The sequence below is a fragment of the Mobula hypostoma genome, chromosome 29, assembly GCF_963921235.1.
Source record: "Mobula hypostoma chromosome 29, sMobHyp1.1, whole genome shotgun sequence".
Classification (NCBI taxonomy): domain Eukaryota; kingdom Metazoa; phylum Chordata; class Chondrichthyes; order Myliobatiformes; family Myliobatidae; genus Mobula; species Mobula hypostoma.
In genome coordinates this window covers 26,506,291-26,527,569 of record NC_086125.1, presented here as the reverse complement: position 1 = coordinate 26,527,569, position 21,279 = coordinate 26,506,291, and the positions used below count along the sequence as shown (strand labels likewise).

At 43.7% G+C, this 21,279-nt stretch overlaps 1 long non-coding RNA gene across 2 annotated transcripts in view; it reads right to left on the bottom strand.

The window, feature by feature from the left end:
- Positions 1-21,279, bottom strand: part of LOC134339365 (uncharacterized) — an 84,886-nt gene that overhangs the window by 6,516 nt on the left and 57,091 nt on the right. For both annotated transcript variants that reach the window (XR_010016383.1, XR_010016384.1), the window contains exons 2-3: positions 17,568-17,678; positions 4,006-4,231 (exon numbers count right to left, since the gene is read on the bottom strand). This is a non-coding gene — a long non-coding RNA (uncharacterized LOC134339365). The remainder of the gene's footprint in view (positions 1-4,005; positions 4,232-17,567; positions 17,679-21,279) is intronic.

Sequence of the window (21,279 nt, the reverse complement as noted above, 5' to 3'; positions counted from 1 at the left end):
AGCGTGTCGTCCAGTTACACCCACGTGACCTGTAAATCTTTGTAATGGAAACAGGAGCACCCAAAGGAAACCCATGCAGTCATGGGGAAAATGTACAGACTCCTTACAGACATGATAAGAATTGGCCCTGGGTTGCCTGCGCTGTAATAGTGTTATACTAACCATTACACTACCGTGACCATCAATTGATCGGCAGTTGGGCAATCAAGATGAACGTTGAATACTTACCATCAGTATGTGAGAGTTATATAGTAACAAAAGGGTTTGTAAATCTAAATTTAGTCATTTTTGGCAAGTGCAAACAGCAGCTAGGATTGACTATATATTTACACCTAAAGATCCCTTTAAAAAACCCATCTCTCCTGTATTTCTCCTGCTGCGTTCACCAGCATTTTGTGTGTGTGTTGTCTCCTGTATTTTATAGCCTTTATCATGATCTCCTCCCTTTTGAGGCACCGTGTGGAAATATTTTGAGGGCGTTTAACTCTCTTTCACAAGCCTTTCCCAGTTTCCTCTAGAGCTGAAGTGGACTTGGAAGGAGGAACACAGGCATTGAGTCAAAACATCCTGTAAGATTCCCATTGAAGACAGGGCCAGGAAATACACTGAAAGCCAAATAAAGATTCTGGGATTTTGGAAGAATGCATATTTTGCACAAGCATCAATATAATTGCCTTATATTTTAGACACAGATGTATTCATAATCCTTGCAAATCAAAATTATGAATTCAGCCCAGGAGCCTGGCCAACGGAGAACGTTACCCCAACTCTAGTGTTTATTTTCATGTTGAAGTCTAAAGTCAAAGTAAAATTTACTATCAAAGTACATATATGTTACCATATATGAACTTGAGATTCATTTTCTTGCAGGTATTTACAAGAAAATAAAGAAATACGTTAGTATTTATGGAAAAACTACACATAAACAAAGACTGACAAACTACCAATGTGGAAAAGAAGACAAATTGTGCAAATAAATAATACTGAGAACATGAGTTGTAGAGATCTTGAAAGTGAGTGTGTAGGTTGTGGAATCAGTTCGGTGTTGAGGTGAGTGAAGTTATCCATGCTGGTTCAGGAGCCTGATGATTCTAGGGTAATAACTTCCTGAATTGGTGAAGAGGGTGGTACTTAACGTTCCTGTAACTCCTGTCAATCCTCAATCACCCATCTACGCCAACTCAATACTAATCCCACATTCCAGTCAAGTTCTGCACTGAGGAACAATCTACAGGTGTCCAATTAACTTTCCAATCCGCACATCTTTGATATGTGGGAGGAAGCTGTGACACCAGCACAAAGCCCACGTGGTGACAGGGTGAGCGTGCAAACTCCACACGGACAGCACCGGAGTTCAGGATTGAACCCAGGTCTCTGGCGCCGTGAGGTTGGATTTATCAGATCTGTAAAAGCAAACCTGACCAATCGAGACCGGCGTCTGAGAACACAGAACAGTGAGATAAAGATAAACTTTATTCAATTTCTATCATTGAAACATACGATGCCAAATCTAATCAGCGAGGAGTGTGCTGGGGGCAACCAGCGAGTGTTAGCATGCTTCTGGTGCCAATGTAGCAAGCCTAACCGTACGTCTTTGGAATGTGGGAGGAAACCAGAGTAACTGAAGGAAACCCATGCGGTCATGAGGAGAACACGCAGATTCTTTGCAGCCGGAGGCGGGAATCGAACCACAATTTTACAGGTGGTGCTGTGATAGTATTACACTAACCACTACACCACTGTGCCACCCCCAGTACAGTACAGCACAATACAGGCTCTTGGGCCCACGATGTTGTGCTGGCCTAACCTACTCCAAGATCAATCTAACGCTTCTCTCCCTCATAGCCTACCATTTCCCTTTCTTCCACATGCCTACCTAAGAGTTTCTTAAATGCTCCTAATGTGTCTGCCTCTACCACCACCCTTGGCAAGATGCTCCATACTCTCTGTATAAATAACCCACCTCTGACATCTCCTCTATACTTTCCTTCAATCACCTTAAAATTATGCTCCCTTGTATTAGCCATAGGTTAGCACAGACAAATGGGGCTGAAATTTCTTTGAGTATAACTCTCTGACTTGATAACAATGATCTCCTCCTAACACACGCAAATCACTGCGGGGGGATCTCAGCAGATCAGGAAGCATTTATGGAGCGAAATAAACAGTCAATGTTTCAGGCCAAGACCTGAGTCCTGATGAAGGGTCACGGCTGAAACATCATTGCTTGTTCCCTCTCCATAGATGCTGCCTGACCTACTGAGTTCTAGCATTTTGTGTGTCCTGCTCTGGATTCCTAGCTTCTCTTGTGTTAATGAACCCCGGTCTAATACATTCAGCAGGGCGAGCGGTTGGATGATCAGTGGATGTTTCAATTCCTCTAAACTATAGGGAAGATTTAGACCCATTTACTTCTCTCTGCGGTGATGGGGAGTGCTCAGTCCAGCTGACCGTGCAGTCAGCAACAAGCAAAGCCACTGATGTCATTCCCCTTTATAACAGTGGCAGCAACTTTTAATGACACAGTAACTGAAAAATTACAGAAATGTTGGCAAATTTCAGGCTTCATTAAGCCTCCACTTACTTAAGTACACTACGACATCAAGAATAGAAATGGAATAGTGTTCTACTCTCCTCTCATATCAGATTTACTCTTCTTCAGCCCTTTATCTTTTCCACTTACCATCTTCCAACTTCTCTCTTCCTCTCCTCTCTCCCACCCACCCCTTCCCCCTCACCTGGCTTCACCCAGCTTGTACTTCTTCCCCTCCCCCCTCTGCCCCCTTCCTTTCCAGTCCTGATGAAGAGCCTCAGCCGTAAATGTTAACTGTTTATTCCCCTCCATAGATGCTGCTCGACCTACTGAATTTCTCTAGTATTTTGAGTGTATTACTTTGGATTTCCAACATCCACAGTATCTCCTGTGTTTATTGCATTCAGATTCATATAGAAGAAATACATACAGTATTTAAAAAGTTAAGTAGTGCAGAAAGAGAGTAAAAGAGCAAAATAGTGTGGTATAATGAATACCTTATCCAACCCAGCTCTTCCTCGATGAGTACCAGATGAACCCTATACAGTGGTCCCTCCCCACCGAGCAGCTGCGGTGGCTGCACCAAACTTTAGTGTTTCCCTCAGCACATACTCCCGCAGTACGGAATGTGCATTCCTCGACGGGCATCTCGATGTGCTGGCAGACCAACGGGAGTCTTTCACTGAGTTGATAACCTTCCAGCAGCACTTGATGTCCGTCTCTGTGCGTGTCCCTGGGATCAGCCGTAGATCAGCTGCTCGGGGAGAACCACGATAATCCCCCTTGCATCTTTCTCCATGCCCTCTTTGGGGCTGAGGGTGAGCACTGTATAACGGAGTGAAACAGGCATTGATTTAGGTTCGCAGTCCATGTGGACCACATTCTAACCTGGGGTCCTCCACAGCTTAAACACAATGGTAGAAACTATGACTGTAATTTGCCACACAGACAAATGTGGGAGGGCCTCAAAAGCTCTACAGGAAGTGGTGGAGTCAGCCCAGTCCATCACAGTAAAAGCCCTCCCCACCATTGAACACATCTACAAGGAGCACTGCCACAAGAAAGCAGCATCCATCATCAAGGACCCCCACCATTCTGGCCGTGCTCTCTACCCCCTACTAACTCAGGAAGGATGTACAGGAGCTTTAGGCCCCACGTCAGCAGGTCAGGAATAGTTATTACCCTTCAACCATCAGACCCCTGAACTGCCATGGGTAACTTTACTCACCTCAGCTCTGAACTGGTTCTACAACCTACAAACTACTTTCAAGAACTCCTTACAACTCATTTTCTCAATATTATTTTTTGCTTGCACAATTAGTCTTCTTTTCCACAGTAGTTATTTGTCGGTCTTTGTTTATCTATAGGCTTTCATAAATGCTATTTTTTTTTTCTTTTCCTGTGAATGCCTGCAAGAAAATGAATCTCAAGGTGGCATATGGTGATATGTGTGTACTTTAACTTTGGCTTACCTGGTTGAGTTTCTCCATCCCTTCTATAATTGTTTCAGTATCTGAAGTTTTATTTGTTTGCCATCTTGTGACTGAAGTAAATTTCCTGCTGACTTTGACATGGGTCATCCTGGTTTGGGAAGGTAGAGTGAAGGTTCTTATGCACTGGTTTTCCTGATAGTAGCAGGCACATGTTTGCAAGGAGGGTCTCTGGTTTGACTCACATCCGATCTTGGGAGAGCAGAGCCTAAGGAAAGGGAACTGTGTCAGCAGGGTATAAAATGCAACATTACAAACAAGCTTATCTCATCACAGCTTCAGAAATGTGATCGTTTACTGCTAACATCTGGGATTCTGCGGACTTTTTTGTAGTTAGTGGGACATTTTTTGATCTTATTGACCATAAAACATAGAAGTAGAATTAGACCATCTGGCCCATCGAGTCTGCTCTACTATTCCATCATGGCTGATCTGGATCCCATTCAACCTCATACACCTGCCTTCTTACCATTTCCTTTGTTCCGCTGACCAGTCAGGAAACTATTAACTTCCGCCTTAAGTACACCTGCAGATTTGGACTCCACCGTAGTCTACGGCAGAGCGTTCCACAGATTCACCACTCTCTGGCTATAAAAAAAAATCCTTTTTACCCACGTTCTAAAAGGTTGCCTCTCAATTTTGACGATGTGCCCTCAAGTTCTGGGTACCCCACCAGAGGAAACGTTCTCTCCATACCCACTGTATTTAGTCCTTTCAACATTCAGTAGGTTTCAATGGGATTCCCCCCACCCCCCGGCATTCTCCTAAATTTCAGTAACTACAGGCCCAAAGCTGCCAAATGCTCCTAATATGTTAACCCCTTCATTCCCAGAATCAGAAGCATTGGAAAGGGTACAGAGGAGATTTACCAGGATGCTGCCTGGTTTAGAGAGTATGCATTATGATCAGAGATTAAGGGAGCTAGGGCTTTACTCTTTGGAGAGAAGGAGGATGAGAGGAGACAAGATAGAGGTGTACAAGATAATAAGAGGAATAGATAGAGTGGATAGCCAGCGCCTCTTCCCCAGGGCACCACTGCTCAACACAAGAGGACATGGCTTTAAGGTAAGGGGTGGGAAGTTCAAGGGGGATATTAGAGGAAGGTTTTTTACTCAGAGAGTGGTTGGTGCATGGAATGCACTGCCTGAGTCAGTGGTGGAGGCAGATACACTGGTGAAGTTTAAGAGACTACTACACAGGTATATGGAGGAACTTAAGGTGGGGACTTATATGGGAGGCAGGGTTTGAGGGTCGGCACAACATTGTGGGCCGAAGGGCCTGTACTATGCTGTACTATTCTATGTTCTATGTTCTTGCAAACCTCCTCTGGACTCTCTCCAATGACAACACATCCTTTCTGAGATATGGGGCCCAAAACTGTTGACAATGCTCCAAGTGCTCCTGACTAGTGTCTCATAAAGCCTCAGCATTATCTCCTTGCTTTTATATCCTGTTTCCCTTGAAATAAATGGCAACCTGTAAATTAGTCTAACTTCTTCCCTTAACCTTGGACACCCTTACTAATCAAGAACTTATCAAACTCCGCTTTAAATATACCCAATGACTTGGCTTTCACAGCCAGCTGTGGCAAAGGATTCCACAGATTCACCACCCTCTGTCTTAAAAAAAATTCCTCCTCCTCTCTATTCTAAAGGGTTGTCCTTTTATTCAGAGGCTGTGCCCCCTGGTCCACATTGGTATCCTGTTCCTCCAGCATTTTGAGTGTGTTGCTCTGAAATAAACTGCTCTTTATAATAATGTTCTCTAGGTGGCCTGGGCATTTTCACCTCTCAACCAAAATCACTAATACAGTTTATCAGATCGTTATCACTTCGTTGTTTGTGGGAAATTCCTGTGCGTAAATTGGCTGTTGTCCTTCCCACATTATAACATTAAACGCACTTCAAATGTTTTCCATTATCCGGTGGGTGCTCTGGGAAATCCAGAAGGATGATGGTTAAATGCAAGACTTTTTGTCATATTGCCGAATACATTTCCTCCTTTTTCCCAAAAGGCTGTTTAATTTCTGATGTCATCGAGTCTATGTTAATGAAAATATCAGTGCAATATCAGGAGGACCAGTGTTGGATTGTTCTCCTTTGAATCTTATTTTGGAGAAGTGGTCGGCTCTCGGGTGACAGTGCTTGCTATACACATCAGTTAATCTTTTACCACCAGCTTTTTATATGGTTTTCACAAAATGCCTGCAGTGTTAGAAAGGATCTATAGTTAGCTTTTAACTGCTGCTCCCTGCTCGTAATAACATTCCTCAGCTGTACGGTATTTGGTGGGGAAATCAGACCATACAAGAACTGCACTTTAACAGGACCATTAAGCAACCCCCTCTTCCCACCATCTTAAATTTTCTGTTTCTGCTTGAGTAAGTTTCATTATGTAGATGCTGGCTGTGGGGTGAGGAGCCCAGAGGAAGAATCTCATTATTCCATGGGAATAGATCCTCCTGGGTGTTGTCTCTCTCCCTGATCCGCCCCAGGGCATGACATAAACTCAGCCCAGTGGGCCTCCCGATGCGTGTTGCTGCACAGGAAGCTGTTTTATAAGCATGAGAGGCCAATAACATGGTCGGTGCGAGGTGTGAGGGACTGGTCATTCCTCTTCCCACCAGTACAAGCTCCTAATAAAATGATGGAGTTCTTTCTCTTTCCCAGGACAATGTGGTGCATTGTATTCGCTTCTGGGACACACAACTCACGGACCGTCAGAAGAATAACTCATTACAAACTGATCTATAAACACTGTCCAAAACGGAGAACAGAGCAATATTCTCCCTCCCCATCTCTCCTTCTCCTCTTTCCTCTTTTTTCCTCTCTCTCCCTGATTTTTACTCAACCCTTCTCTCCCCTCCCCATTTCCCCATTCCCCTATTTCCTTCCCCCCGCCTTTCCCCGACCTTTACTCTGCCCTTCTCTCCCCCTCCATTTCTTTCCCTCTCCCTTTGCCCTTCTTAACTCTCCCCTCCTCTCTCCCTCCCCTCTCCTTCACTCCTTCCTTTCTGCCCCCTCTCTCCCCTCCACTTTCCCCACTCCCTTTCCCTCTCATGGTCTCACCTCCCTGCCTTTCCCTTTCTCACTCACTGAAGATCAAAGATGTACATTGAGGCTTCGAGACTCAGGGAGAAATGCTTCATTTGCGTCAATAACCAACACAGTGCAAAGATGTGCTGGGGGTAGCCCACAAGAGTCACCACGCCTCCAGCACCAACATAGCATGTCCACAACTCACCACCCTAATCCTTACATTTTTGGAATGTGGGATGAAACCGGCGTGATGATGGAGAACATACCGACAATGGCAGAAATTCAACCACAAATTTACAACTGGTGTTGACATGCCAGCCAGAGCACAATGGTGGAACAACAACTATAACTGTACACTGGGTCAGTGAGGCTCAATAACTGTACTCAGACTGGCTGTATGCAGTGTTCCTCTGTGCTTATGGACTGGACACAGAGTTTCTGATCAGCACAATTACACTTTGCTGACAGTTTTACATTGGCTGCTCATCTGAGCCAGGATCAGTAGGTACCACTTTGCCCTGACTAGAACCTACGTGTCAGATTAGCATCTGCTAAATGAAAATTCATTGTTTGCCCCAGTGACCTGGCGACAGAGCATTGATACCAATCTCCCATTCCATCGAGCGTGGTCTCCAGAAATATAACATTTAATGAGGAAGATGAAACTAGGTTCAAACTGACTCCACCTGGGTATAAACATCAAGAGATAACGCTTGGATAAATGGAATATTTCAATCAATTATGTCAAGATTGGTATGTCACCAAAGACCAACAAGTTTGGTGACATACCAAACAACAGGAGCCTGCGACAAACACTCAGCATTTCAGTAACAGCTTCTTCCCTACGCTGTCAGACTTCTCATCGGAAAATGAACCCATGAACACAGACTCACCATTATTGTTCTCTTCTAGTGCTATACAATTTATATATAGGTATTTATAGTATAGTTTACGCCTTGCACTGTACTACTGCTGCAAAACAAATTTCATGACATACATGACAAATAAACTTAATTCTGATTCTGATACTGTTAACCTTAGTGTTAGAATGAATGCAACCAGGAAGGCATTCAGGAACACATGATGTCGGTGTCAGGTTCCCCCATTCCAGGAGGATATGACCAATCAGATATCTGGCTTTAGCTCAGCCTTTCCCGTTTGATATCCATCACCCTAATCTCTTTGAAGATGTTTTATGAATTCCGTACCATCCTGAGTTTCATCAGCTTCAAAGGATACAGATCCGAACAGGATACATGTGATGTGACTACTTAAAACACAAGCGGCACATCGAAACCCTGTGTGTATGCTGACCTTGGAGCTGGAAATCCATGGGAAGAACTTGGTTATGGGGGTAGATTCTTCTCTTGCATTTATTGGGTGTTTTTCTCTCGCTCAGGCACATCATAAACTCAGCCCAGCGGTCTCCCTATGCAAATGGTTGTGAGTGTGAGAGGCCAGTGGCTTGGTTGGTGTGGAATGTGAACGTAAATCCAAGTCAAATACTGGACACATCATCACATCCTACCTTCAATACTATCTCAATAGAGATATTTTTGAGATAAAACCCCTCTCTGAAAAGGCCGTGAGGCAGTTTACTAATCTGAAACTCAACCCATAAACACGATTTCACCCATAGGCAAAAAGGATTCATATCATTTCTCCAAGGAGAAACAGATGTCCCTTCTGAACTTCACCCTGTTGGAGATCTCTGTATCTTTTCAGCTGATTAACCTCACTCAATTTACGGTGTTCTCTATCACTGTCCGTTCTCTGTCCAACAACAATTTGCATTTGTACAACACTGTCATCAGAGTCAAAGGTCCCAAACTGACTGGGGGAGGTAAAGTTACCAAAATAAATTTGACTCCAAGCCAGATGAAGTTATAATGGGGAGTGGTGATTCATAGCTTGGCCAAACAGACAAAGTTCAAGGAATGGCAAAAGTAAGGAAGAAGAGATGGTGAGGTTTGAGGAGGGTATTACGGAAGCTGAGACCTGGCTAGGTGAAGGCACAGCTGCCAGGAGCTTTAAGTAAGAAGGAAAAAAAGTTAATAGGAACCTGAGGGCAACGTTTTCAAATAGTCCTGGAGCAAGTGGGGACTCAGAACATGCTTAAGGAACAGGATTGGCATGTACTGCTTGAGACTGAAGGTGGAGGAGAGTACACTCCAAACATGTACCTGCATTGGGAGGGCGGGGTGGGGGGAAGGCAGAATGAGGCCCGCTGAGCTCGTAGAGAAGCTTCTGGTCTGTTACAACTGAGGCAAAGACATTGGGTTAATGCATGTGGGGGAGAAATTAATTCTCCTCAAACATTTGGTGTGTCCATTTAAGAGGATGTGGTTGAGATAGGTACGCTAACAATGTTTAAAAGACACTTGGACTGATACATAGATCAGAAATGTTTAGAGGGAAATGGGCCAAATAACTTAGATGGGAATCTTGGTCAGCATGGATCGATTGGGCCAAAGGGCCTGTTTTCATTGTATATGACTATGATTACTGATCCCCAAGATTGCTCATCTGAAAGAAGTTAGCAGACGTAATTAATCATTATTAATCGTTATTTAATTTAAGTTTTATTTTATTTAGAGCTATAGCACGGACCAATGAGACTGCACCACCCAATTATACCCATATAATCAATGAACCTACTAATAATCAATGAACCTGCTAACTCGTATGTCTTGGAATGTGGGAGGAAACCAGAGTGCCCAGAGGAAACCCACACGGTCATAGGGAGAACATACAAACTCCTTACAGACGGTGGTGGGACTTGAACCCAGATCAACGGCACTGTGATGGTGTTACGCTAACCACTACACTATCGTGCCGCCCTTTTGAGGTCTCAGCTGCAAAACTGATTCTTGAATATTCAATACCCCAGTACTTATCACTGAATCAACAAAACAATGGAGTACATAAGAATGAGATGGGAAGACTATTTTTTCCTGAGTGGTTTTAGTTTGAATCCAATGACCTGGGAAATAAACACAATAAGCTCCACTGGCCGATATTTTCCACTGCACTGTCCCACCACACTCTGAGCTGGTGATTTGAGAGGGAGAGGCCATTTCTGATCTTCAAGGAGAAGAAAAGGAAATACTTTGAAAATAATTTTAAACCATAATGTTTATTTTTAAACTGCTGCTTTTTTCCCCTCTGCAGAGGACAATTATTAGCGACAATTTTCCTGAATGTTTGTTTTCAAATGCCCTTCTCAATGCATTCATGTTACTCATTCCAATAGCATGGAGGTTCAGAGCTGGATCAGACCACAATTTATCTTTCTCAATCATAGAGAAATGGGCAAACCTCATCATCAACCGCCCACTGACCCATGGCCCCAATCTGGTTTGATATCTGTGTGTTTTCCCCAGTTGTGGAAGTATTGCTATCAAAGCATTCTTTGAATACATTTGGTCCAGACATTCACTTCCTTTTTCTCAGACCATGATAGAGGCCAGAAATGAACCACCGTAACCCCAAAACAGTTACAGCTGGTGCCTGCTGACTGACACAGGGCTGTGTGGGAAGTGGTTGTAATAAGGTAAGGCAGCATCAACTGAGTAAGGAACCTTAAATGCAGGGAATCAGGCATAGAGAGAAAACAGATAGGGAGTCAGACATGTACATAGAGAGAAAACAGACAGGGAGACAGACGTGTACAGAGAAAGACACACAGGGAGACAGTCGTGTACAGAGAAAGACACACAGGGAGCAAGACGTACACTGAATGACACACAGAGCGACAGAGACGTACAGAGAAAGACACAGGGAGACAGACATGTAGAGAGTAAGACACACAGAGAGATAGACATGTACAGAGACAGACGTCTACATACAGAGAATGACACACAGGGAGACAGACACATACAAAGAAAGACACACAGGGAGACAGACATATACAGAGACAAACAGGGAGACAGACATGTACACTGAATGACACACAGGGAGACAGACAGACATGGAAGCAGACACCGCCACACAGAGGCAAATAGGGTGCCAGGCAAATAGAGACAGACACACACGGGGAGATAGAGACACAGAAAATGACAGACCTTTGGGATTTTTTTGAATATTGCAAACTGCAGACATTTCACCTTTGTGCACGATGCTGAAATCTCAGCCAACTGAAAGCAACAGTGCGAGGGAAGGAAAGGGTGAGGAGCCAAAAAGTCTTAATCAGAGAACTGCGTGTGGGAAACCAGGGAGGGGTGTGAACTTGAGGGTTTTAAAAGCCCAAGATCAGAAACTCCAAAGTCTGTAGAGTATTGTGAGAATAAACTGCCGGAAGCAGGACGAGCTTGTGCTCTGCACTGCACAGTCTGATCCCAGCTGGGGCCTGCTGCTGGTTGCCGTTGACTGGGGAAGAGGATAAAGAGACAGGACTGGACAATTCAGGCGTGCTCCTGGTCTGACCTTCTCCCTTCCGTCCTTCATGGACGTCAGCTCAGCCAGAATTCTGGAAACAACGCCAGTGACCCCACCTTCTGCTACAATAGTTTTAAAATTCTCATCCTTGTGCTCAACTCCCACCACGGACCCACCCTCTTTAACCCAGCAACATCCTTAAATCTTGCTGCCCGTTCTGTCCTCTGTATCTTTCCATCCTGCCTGTGTCTTATCTATCAAAGTTCCAAAGGAAAGTTGTTCTATTCCTGAAACTCTGACCTTATCAATCATCCCATCTGTGATTAAACTTTGCTAGGTGTCATAATATTTATTCTAGACTTAGTGTCAGTTATAGTTTGATTAAAGAACAAAATGCTGGAGGAACTCAGTCGGTCAGCCAGCATCTGTGGAGGGAAATGGACAGTTGATGTTTCAGATTGAGATTGTTCATCTCGGCTGAAAAATAAAAGGGAGATAGCTGATCTACAAAGGTGGAGGGAAGGGATGGAGCAAGGGCTGGCAGGTGACAGGCTGATCCGGATGAGCAGGTAGATGGAGGAGGGAAGAGTGGGAACAGTGACTGAGGCTGGGAGGGTTACAGAGGACGGAGTCTGATAGGAGAGGAAGGTGGAACATGTAACCAAGGGAGGGAGGTGTGGAGGGCAGAGAGGAACAGTGGGGGGTGAGGGGTCTGAGTGGGAGGAATGTGGGGGCAAATAGAGTGAGAAGAGGAAGGGAATAAAACAAGGTGATTGTGGCAGTGTAGGAAGAACTGGGGAGCTCAGGAGGAGAGAGAAAGGGGACAGAGGGAGAGCTTTTACCTGGTCAATATTCATGCCATAAGGTTTTATACTACCCTCAAGGCAGTGGCATCCATCATTAAGGACATTCACCACCCCCAGGACGTGCCCTTTTCTAATTACTACCATCAGAGAGGAGGTACAGGAGCCTGAAGACACACACACTCAACATTTTAGGTATAGTTTCTTCAAGATTTCTGAACCCACGGAAACGACCTCACTATTTTGTTGTTTTTTTTCACTACTTTTTAATATATATTTCTTATTGTAATTTATAATTTATATCTGGCACTGTACTCCTGCCACAAATCAACAAATTTCACCACATATGAAGTGATAATAAATCCGATTCTGACCCTGAAGGAATAACTTTTGCAGTCTCTTGTGCCTCTATAGTTTAATGTCCTGGGCCAAATGACTGCACTGAAAGCTCTACGTCAAGATCAGTTGTTATCCATCCCTGCTGACCTTCGATGCAAAAGTCAGACCAGGCAGCAGATTTTTGAAACCTGGACTTGAGTGTTGCCCAAACCCAGACTCAAAAAGTGTCCCATTAGTAACGAGTCACTGCTGCAAACCTAGTCCAAAGTAAGACGAACGGCTGATGAAAGGGCTATGAAAAAGGCTGGAGAAAGATAGGCATCACTCCCTGAGATGCAGATTTCTGGTGACTTCAGGAATAATAACAGTACAATTACAGAGCTCAAATGCAGTTTGTGAACTTAAGAGTCTAAAAGAAAATTGTTGGGAGGCAAATAGATTGAGAAACCTCAACCCATTCCCCACAATTAAACTCTTTTATATCAACTCAGTCATTCCTATGGCCTCTTCCCAAGGGAGCTTTGCAGACCCCAAATAATCCCGCTCAAGGACAAAACTACTCTCCGCTCTTGTATCTGTGCAACAGGCAGTCAACACCAACAGGGAGAGTAGGGACCTGAGATATATACACTAAGAGATACTGCAGCTGACAAGGTTGGGGGAAATTATTCTTCACCGACTTCCTCCAGGTGCTCCACTTTCCTCCCACATTAAAAGACGTCCAAATGAGGGTTAGCAGGTTGTGGGTGCCGGAAGCTTACCAACACTTGTGACCCATGAACACTGACTTTTTTAAAAAAAACATTATTTATTTTTATAATTTATAGTAATTCTAAAGTCTTGGCACTGTTCTGCTGCTGCAAAACAACATATTTCACGTTGTACAGGTCAGAGACAATAAATCTGATTCTGATTCAGCAGGTATGATTTAGCATGCAGTTAATGGTTCATTGCCATCAGCTAGTAAGGCTTACCATCTTCATCGATTATTACAATGGAAATAGTAGATAAAATGAAGACCTCTTCAAATCCTCAACAAATTAAAAAACTCTTAAGTTAGACACTTAGAGGGGGTCCAAGGTCTCTAACAGATTCTTGCTCTACCTGACATCAGCAATAATTTATTTAGAGATACATCTTGGTAATGGACCCATCTGACTCAATCAATCAAACCTGCCAAATTACACCATGTGACCAATTAACCTACTGGAATGTGGGAGGAAACCGGGGCACTTGGAGGAAACCCACGCGGCCATACAAATTCCTTACAGATATAGTGCCTTGAGAAAAAGTATTCATCCCACAACTATTTTCATATTTTACGGTCTCATTTTCTAAATTTTTAAATACATTGAAATTGGATTTTTTGAGCAAATCTACAAAACATTGTGCATCATGTCAAATCAAATTAAAAATTCCAAAACCTGTCAACAATTTACTAAAAACTAAAACTCAAAATTGTTTGCTGTAAAAGTGTTCATGCCCTTTGTAACTATGCTAACTTTCCTCAGGTGCAATACTGTATATTACCTTACCAGCTCACCCAGTTTGATGTAGAAAATCAGAGGATTGCCTGAATAAATTCCCCCCCTCTCTATAAGGTCCAACAGTATGGTAGATTTTCAACAGACCAAACCAAAATGAAGATAAAAGAGCATTCAAGGCAAGTCAGGGAAATAAAGCAGCAGAAATTTGGGGAGGGGTACAAGACCATCTCAAAGGTACTGAACATACCTCAGAGCTCAGTACAATTCATCATGAAAAAGAGGAAAATATATGAAATCACAGCCACACTGCCTAGGTCAGGCTGCGCACCCCGCCCCCCCCCCCACCAAGTTGCCGAAGAAAGGTATTTGTAAGAGAGGCTACTGTGACACCAACAGTCACTTTGAGTGAGCTGCAGAAGTCAGTGGCTGAAACTGGAGATGAAGTTCATGGTTCCACAATCTCTAAGGCCTCTGATACAAAAAGAGTATTTATAGAAGAGTGGCAAGGAAGAAGCCCTGGCTAAAAATAAACATATCCTTGTCCATAAAGATTTTGTAAAGATGTGAAAAGAAGGTCTTGTGGTCGGATAAGACTAAAGTGGAACTTCTTGGCCTCAACACTAAGTAAATCTAATACCGCACATCAGCCAGGTAACACCATCCCTACTGTAAAGTGTGGTGGAAGAAGCATCATGCTACGGGATTGCCTTTCAGCAGCAGAGACTGGAAACCTGGTCAGGACTGATGAGGAGATGAATGTTGCTAAATACAGAGGGATCTTGGATGAAAACTTGCTAGCCTCTGCCAGAAAGCTTACACTAGGGAGGATGTTCCCAGAACAATTTTCAGCAGGACAATGACTGCCAAAGCAAACATGGGGTGGCTTCAAATGAAGAAAATTGATATTCTTGAGTGGCCTAGTCAAAGCCCTGAACTTAATCTGATCGAGCATCTCTGGCAAGGCCTCGGATTGTTGTCCACTGCCACTGCCCAACTAACCTGGCACAGTTTGGGCAATTTTGCAAGGAGGAATGGGCAAATCTTGCTCCATCACGTTATGCAAAGCTAATAGAGACTTATCCAAAAAGACTACTGGCTCTAATAGTTGTGAGAAGTGTTTCAACGAAGTCCTGAGCAACGAGTGATAAATACTTTTGAACTGCTGACATTTCAGCTTTTGCATTTTTAGTTTTGTCATGTTTTACAATTTTCCCTTTTTTTTTGTTTCGGCTCTAACTGTGAAAAATGGAGCATGTGACTCACAAATAAGAATCCTCAATTGATTTGATCATAGTTCCTGGCTATGTGAACATTTATGTGAACAAAGTGTTGAGGGCTGAATACTATTAAAGAGCACTGTAACGGTGAGAATTGAACCCGGCTCACTGGTACTGTAATAGCATTACGCTGACCACTGCTCTACCATGCCATCCCTATTGATTGAGAAGGGCTTGAGTTAGGTACAGGGGGGCAGTATCTGCAACCCACATATCCAGCTTCGTTCACAGCAGCTAACAATCACTTCATGACAATCAGCCTCCCCTCCATGGCCTTTGTATACACTTCCTGCTTTTTGCAGATGCAGCCAATGCAATCAAAGATTCCCCCACACACCATTCTGCCATCTCGCAGAAGATGCAAATGCTTGAAAGCACGTACCGTACCACAAAGCTCAATCCTTCTGAAAAGCAACAAGAAAAATACCTTGAACGCAGAAGCTGACAGAACCTCACCATGATAATTACTGATTTTTTAAAAAACTAGTTTTTATGTTGCCATAACTAATTACTAAATCAATTTTAGTCACCAGGGTCAGGGGTTAGCATGTAAATACTGGCATCATGGCTAAGATCAGCCACCTAGTTTGCGCACAGGATTTGTTTTTCTTGCTTATTGAATGTTAGGGAGCTTCAAAGATATATTACTCTAAAATAGCAAAGTATTTGAAAGTCTAAACACTGCAAATACCTGTGGAGTATTGTCAACAGTTTTGGACCCCATGTTTAAGAAAGGATGTGCTGGCATTGGGGGGTCCATGAGAAGAAATCCAGGAATGAAGGAGTTAATGATGGCTCTGGGCCTGTATTTGCTGGAGTTTAGAAGAATGATGGTGGATTTCATTAAAACCTACCGAATATCGAAAGGCCTAGGTAGAGTGGGCTTGGAAGAGGATGTTTCCTGTAGTGGGGGAGTCTAGGACCAGAGGGCACAGCCACAGAATAGTAAGACGTCCCTTTAGAACAGAGTTGAGAAATAATTTCTTTAGCCAGAGGGTGGTGAATCTGTGGAATTCATTGCCACAGATAGCTATGGGGGCCAAATTATTGTGTATATTTGAAGCAGAGGTTGATTAGTAAGGGTGCCAAAGGGTACGCAGAAGGCAGGAGGATAGGGTTGAGAGGGATAATGTATCAGCCATGATGGAATGGGGCAAATCCAATGGGGAAGATAACCTAAATCTGCTACTACTGTATGTCTATGGTCATGCAGTCGATAACAATCAGGAATAAGTAACTGGGGGCAATCTGGGGTAAGCTCATTCGATCTAGCACCCCACCACAAAGGTCTCCATGCTGGATAAACATTTACTCAGCGTCACATCCATCCACCCAGCAAGATTTTGTCTGGCTGATACAGATTGTGGGGATTTGTTGCAATTTACTACCTAGCTATTGTGAATGGGCAGCTACTGGGTTTGAAGGTCTGAGTCCAATCAGCTGGAGGCCGGAGGTTGAAGATAGCCTGTCCTGTAGTTGCAGGACTGTATATGTTTTGCTGTTGCTGTTTTACTGCTTGTTGTGTTCTGTGTTGTTCTGACAAGTATCATAGGCATGTTACATTGACACCAGAATGTGTGGAAATACTTGTGGGCGGCTCCCCAGCACAAACTTGTGAACACAAACAACACGTTTCACTGCATGCTTCAATGCACATGTGATAAGTACGTCTGAATCGGAATCTGAAGACAGCGCAGCAATCTGCTGGCGGATCTCGGTAGGCTGCGCACCAGTTTGAAGGGAGCAAATGTACTGTTGACATTTCAGATCAAAACTCTGTATCATTCCTGAAACATCGACATTTGCTTTCCTACCTACAGATGCTGCTCAACCCACTGAATTCCTCCAGCAGATTGTCACTCCAGATTTTGGCATTTGCAGTTTCCGGTGACTCCAGTAAACAATAGAGCACAGGAGCAGGCCATTCGGCCCACAATATCTATGCCGGCCACTTAAATTAATTCCATCTACTTGCACATAATCTAAATCCCTGTATCACTTGCTTGTCTAAATGCCTTTTAACTGTTGCTGTCTTATCAGCTTCCACCATCTCTCCTGGCTGCACATTCCAGGCACATAGCACCCTCGGTGTAAAGAATCTTACCTTCTCAATCTCTTTTAAACTTTTCCCCCTTCTCTCCCCACTTCCCAGATTGTCATTGCCAGATTACGGCAAAATTATGTATAAAAGACAAATTCTGATCTGCTTCTGTAGTGAATTACCTTAAAACTGAATCCTCCAGTTGACATCTCCTGAAAGGTTAACTCAGTGCCTGCTGCTGTGGAATAAATATTGTCAAAGACCATGGAAATAACCAGCATGTCAGGCAGCATCTGTAGAGAGAGAAATAACCAGGGTTAGTGGTTCATAAAAGAGAACTCTCCTCAGTATGACCAGTGACTCAAAATGCCAACCTATAATTGTACCTGAGGTAGAAAGAGCTTAGACTTTTCTGTTATTGTTTCAGGCTTTCTGTATTCACAGATATTTCCACCCTTCTTTGGAATAAATATTGTCCTCTGGATTGACTCTCTTAGTTTCTAATTGAACCGAGGTCTGTTTGGGCTAGGCTCAGGAAACTGGGACGAGTATTTTTGGGTAGGGTAGAGATACACTCAGTGGCAACTCTATTAGATATCTCCTCTACCTAATAAAGTGGTCACTGAGCGTGTGTTCGTGGTCCTCTGCTGCTGTAGTCCGTCCACTTCCAGGTTTAACATGCTGTGCAGAGAGTCTCTTCTGCACGCCACTGTTGTAATGTGTGGCTGTTTCAGTTACTGTCACATTCCTGTCAGCTTGAACCAGTCTAGTCAATCCCCTCCTTCCTCTCTCAGTCGCCCACAGAACTGCTGCTCGCTGGATGTTTATTTTTGTTTTACACGCCATTCTCTGTAAACTCTGTTGTGCATCAGGTACTCGAACCACTCTATCTGGCGCCAACACTCATTCAAAAGTCAAAATCATTTAGATCAGATTTCTTCCCCGTTCTACTGTTTGTCTGAATGCCAACTGAACCTCTTGACCGCATCCGTGTGCTCTTAAGCAACGAGTTGCTGCCTCATTATGGGGTCATTAAATATTTGCATTAACGAGCAGGTGTATAAATAAAGCTTCCGCTGTGTGTGTAACTGTAGCCACAGCTTCTGATCTTCACATCATAATAGCTTATTGAAAATTGATAACATCTGCAGATTGGATGAGGGTAGGATTGGTTTGACCCACAGCTCTCGGCCCTCACTCCCCTCTGTGCCGAGATTAGGGAACAGGTTTGCACATCAAGTCTACTGATTTGAACCACACCCAGTCTGAGTCAGAACCTCCAGGGGAAAGTCAGTGCAGCAAAAGACCAAAAAAGGGAACTCTTTCACAGCAGCAGCTTTCCGGACACCACAGTTCAGTCATTTTGTGGCATTGGTGGAAGTTTCAGAACGGATAAGGGCACGACACAACACATCAGAGGCCTGGCTAAGTGAGGCAGCTGATTCATTCCACATAAATAGTTCTCTTAAGAATATCTACCCACCACTGGACTTCCTTACTTCCTTTACTGAAAAGAACACCATGAAATTAAATTATCTGAAGCCTCCTCATAATATTTGCATTGCCACAGGTAGAAACTTTGGATAAAGGCACCATGGTCAAAAGACAGGGATGTTCTGAACATGACTGATGAACTAGTTAAGCCACATTCAGAAAATTGCTTCCAGTTTTGGTAAGAAGCCGGGCTTTTAGGGAAGAGGGCAGAAAATCCAGCATTGTCAAAGACCCCACCATCCTTCCCACAATCTCTTTGACCTCCTGCCATCAAGCATAAAGTATGGCGGCAGAAGAACCAGAACTGACAGGCTGGGGGTAGCTTCTTCCCCCAGGCTGTTAGACTTCTTAACACCCTGTTGCCACCCAGCACACACGTACACCCTGTCTGAATGTCCTGCTGCACGTGCACGTCCCCCTCCCACCCAACCCACCTCACTCCCCAGCTCACACACACCCTCACCCTGCACTGGTCACTTGTCATCTTTCATTGCTGCTGTTAACACTCATTTATACAACAGCTTGTTTTACTGTAACAGTGTCAGTAATATTATAATATCTTACATAAACATGCACCTCACACTTATGTACCAACTTGTTAAGGCCATGCCACTCAGGGATAAGTGTGAGTATTGTTTTGTGACTGTATGTGCTGGATCATAACTACATGTACTGTGTGCTCTGTGTGTGACTATATGTGCTGTGTTTTGCACCTCGGCCCCAGAGGTGTGACGTCTCGTTTAGCTGTACATGGTTGAATGACAATAAACTTGAACTTGAAGAGCTGCACGAGAACGGTTCTGGGAGCGAAGGAGTCTGGCTACAAGGTTCACTAGTGAAACTGAGCTTGTCCTTGGAGCAAAGGCTAAAAGGAGATTTAACAAGGTCATGATCGTTTAGAAAGGGTAAGTAAAGCAATGCTGTTCCCATTAGCAAACCACTGCCTTGAACTGACCTGAAAAACCCTCAGATCTATCTCGGACTACACTTCCATCTACTCGCACTAATATTATTATTTGCTTTTCTTTATTTTGTCACTTGACTTTTGTATAATTTATGTTAACTTAAGTTTATTGTAATCTATGTTTGTCGTGTTTGTGTACAGACCAGAGGTCAGAGGTCGGAGGCCTGAGCCCTGAGCCCAGGGCGCGAACCTTGGGATGTGAGACCCTAAGGGGTCTTTGCAGAGAGGATGTAACTTCTTCATGAAGAAACTAAAACTAAGGAGTTACTATTTCAATAACAATCGCCCATTTTAAAGCAGAGGTAAGTTTTTTTCCCTCCTCTCAGATGAGTGTGAGTGATTGAATCCCTTTCTCTCAGGGCAAGAGAAACATAGTCTTTGAATATTTTCATGGTAGCAATAGAGAGATACTTGATAAGCAACTGGGAGGTGAAAGGTTACCGTGGCTAGACAGAAATGTGGGTTTGGGGTGACACCCCAATCATACACGATCTTCTTATGTCATCAGTTACATCATGGCTTGGCACAGCAATTTGAAGCGAAGGGATGCAAGGAACTGCAAAGAGTGGCGTGCTCATCACTCCCCACCACCGAGATTACTTATTCTCGTTCTTCAGTACACAGGTGTAAAGGAGAACAAAATGGTCACTACACTGCATCCAGCTCAGCATTAAAAAATACAAGCATAAAGAACACAATAAAAACAAATAAACACAATCAACATAACTATAAAAGCAATCTTATAGGATGCAATGTATGTAACTGTTTGAGTATGGCCGTATATACATAACATTAGCTTATATACATAAGGCCATAAGACATAGGAGCAGAATTAGGTCAATTGGCCCAAAAAGTCTACTCCGCCATTTGATCATGGCTGATTTATTATCCCTCTCAAGCTCATTCTCGTTCCTTCTCCCCGTATCCCTTGATGCCCTTCCAAATCAGGAAACTATCAGCCTCCACTTTCAATTTTCCCAATGACTTGGCCTCCACAGCTGTCTGTGGCAATAAACTCCACAAATTCACCACTTTCTGGCTAAAGAAATTCCTTCCCATCTCAGTTCTAAAGAGGTGCCCTTCTATTCCGAGGATGTGCCCTCCGTTCCCAGACTCTCCCACTATAGGGAACGTCCTCCCTGTACCCATTTACTCTGGACCTTCCAATAGTAATGGATTTCAGTGAGATTCTTCCTCATTCTTCAAAACCCCAGCGAGTACAGGCCCAGAGGCATCAAACACTCTTCATAGGTTAATCCTTTAACCTCTGGTATGCCCTGGTCTATACATTGATTGTACGTGCAAAATCATCACACATCAGTCATACCTACAAGTGATGTTACCTCAAGAAGGTAACATCCATCAAAGATCCTCACCATCTGGGCCACGACAACTTCTTGGAGCAACCACTGAGCAGAAGGCATAGAAGCCTGAAG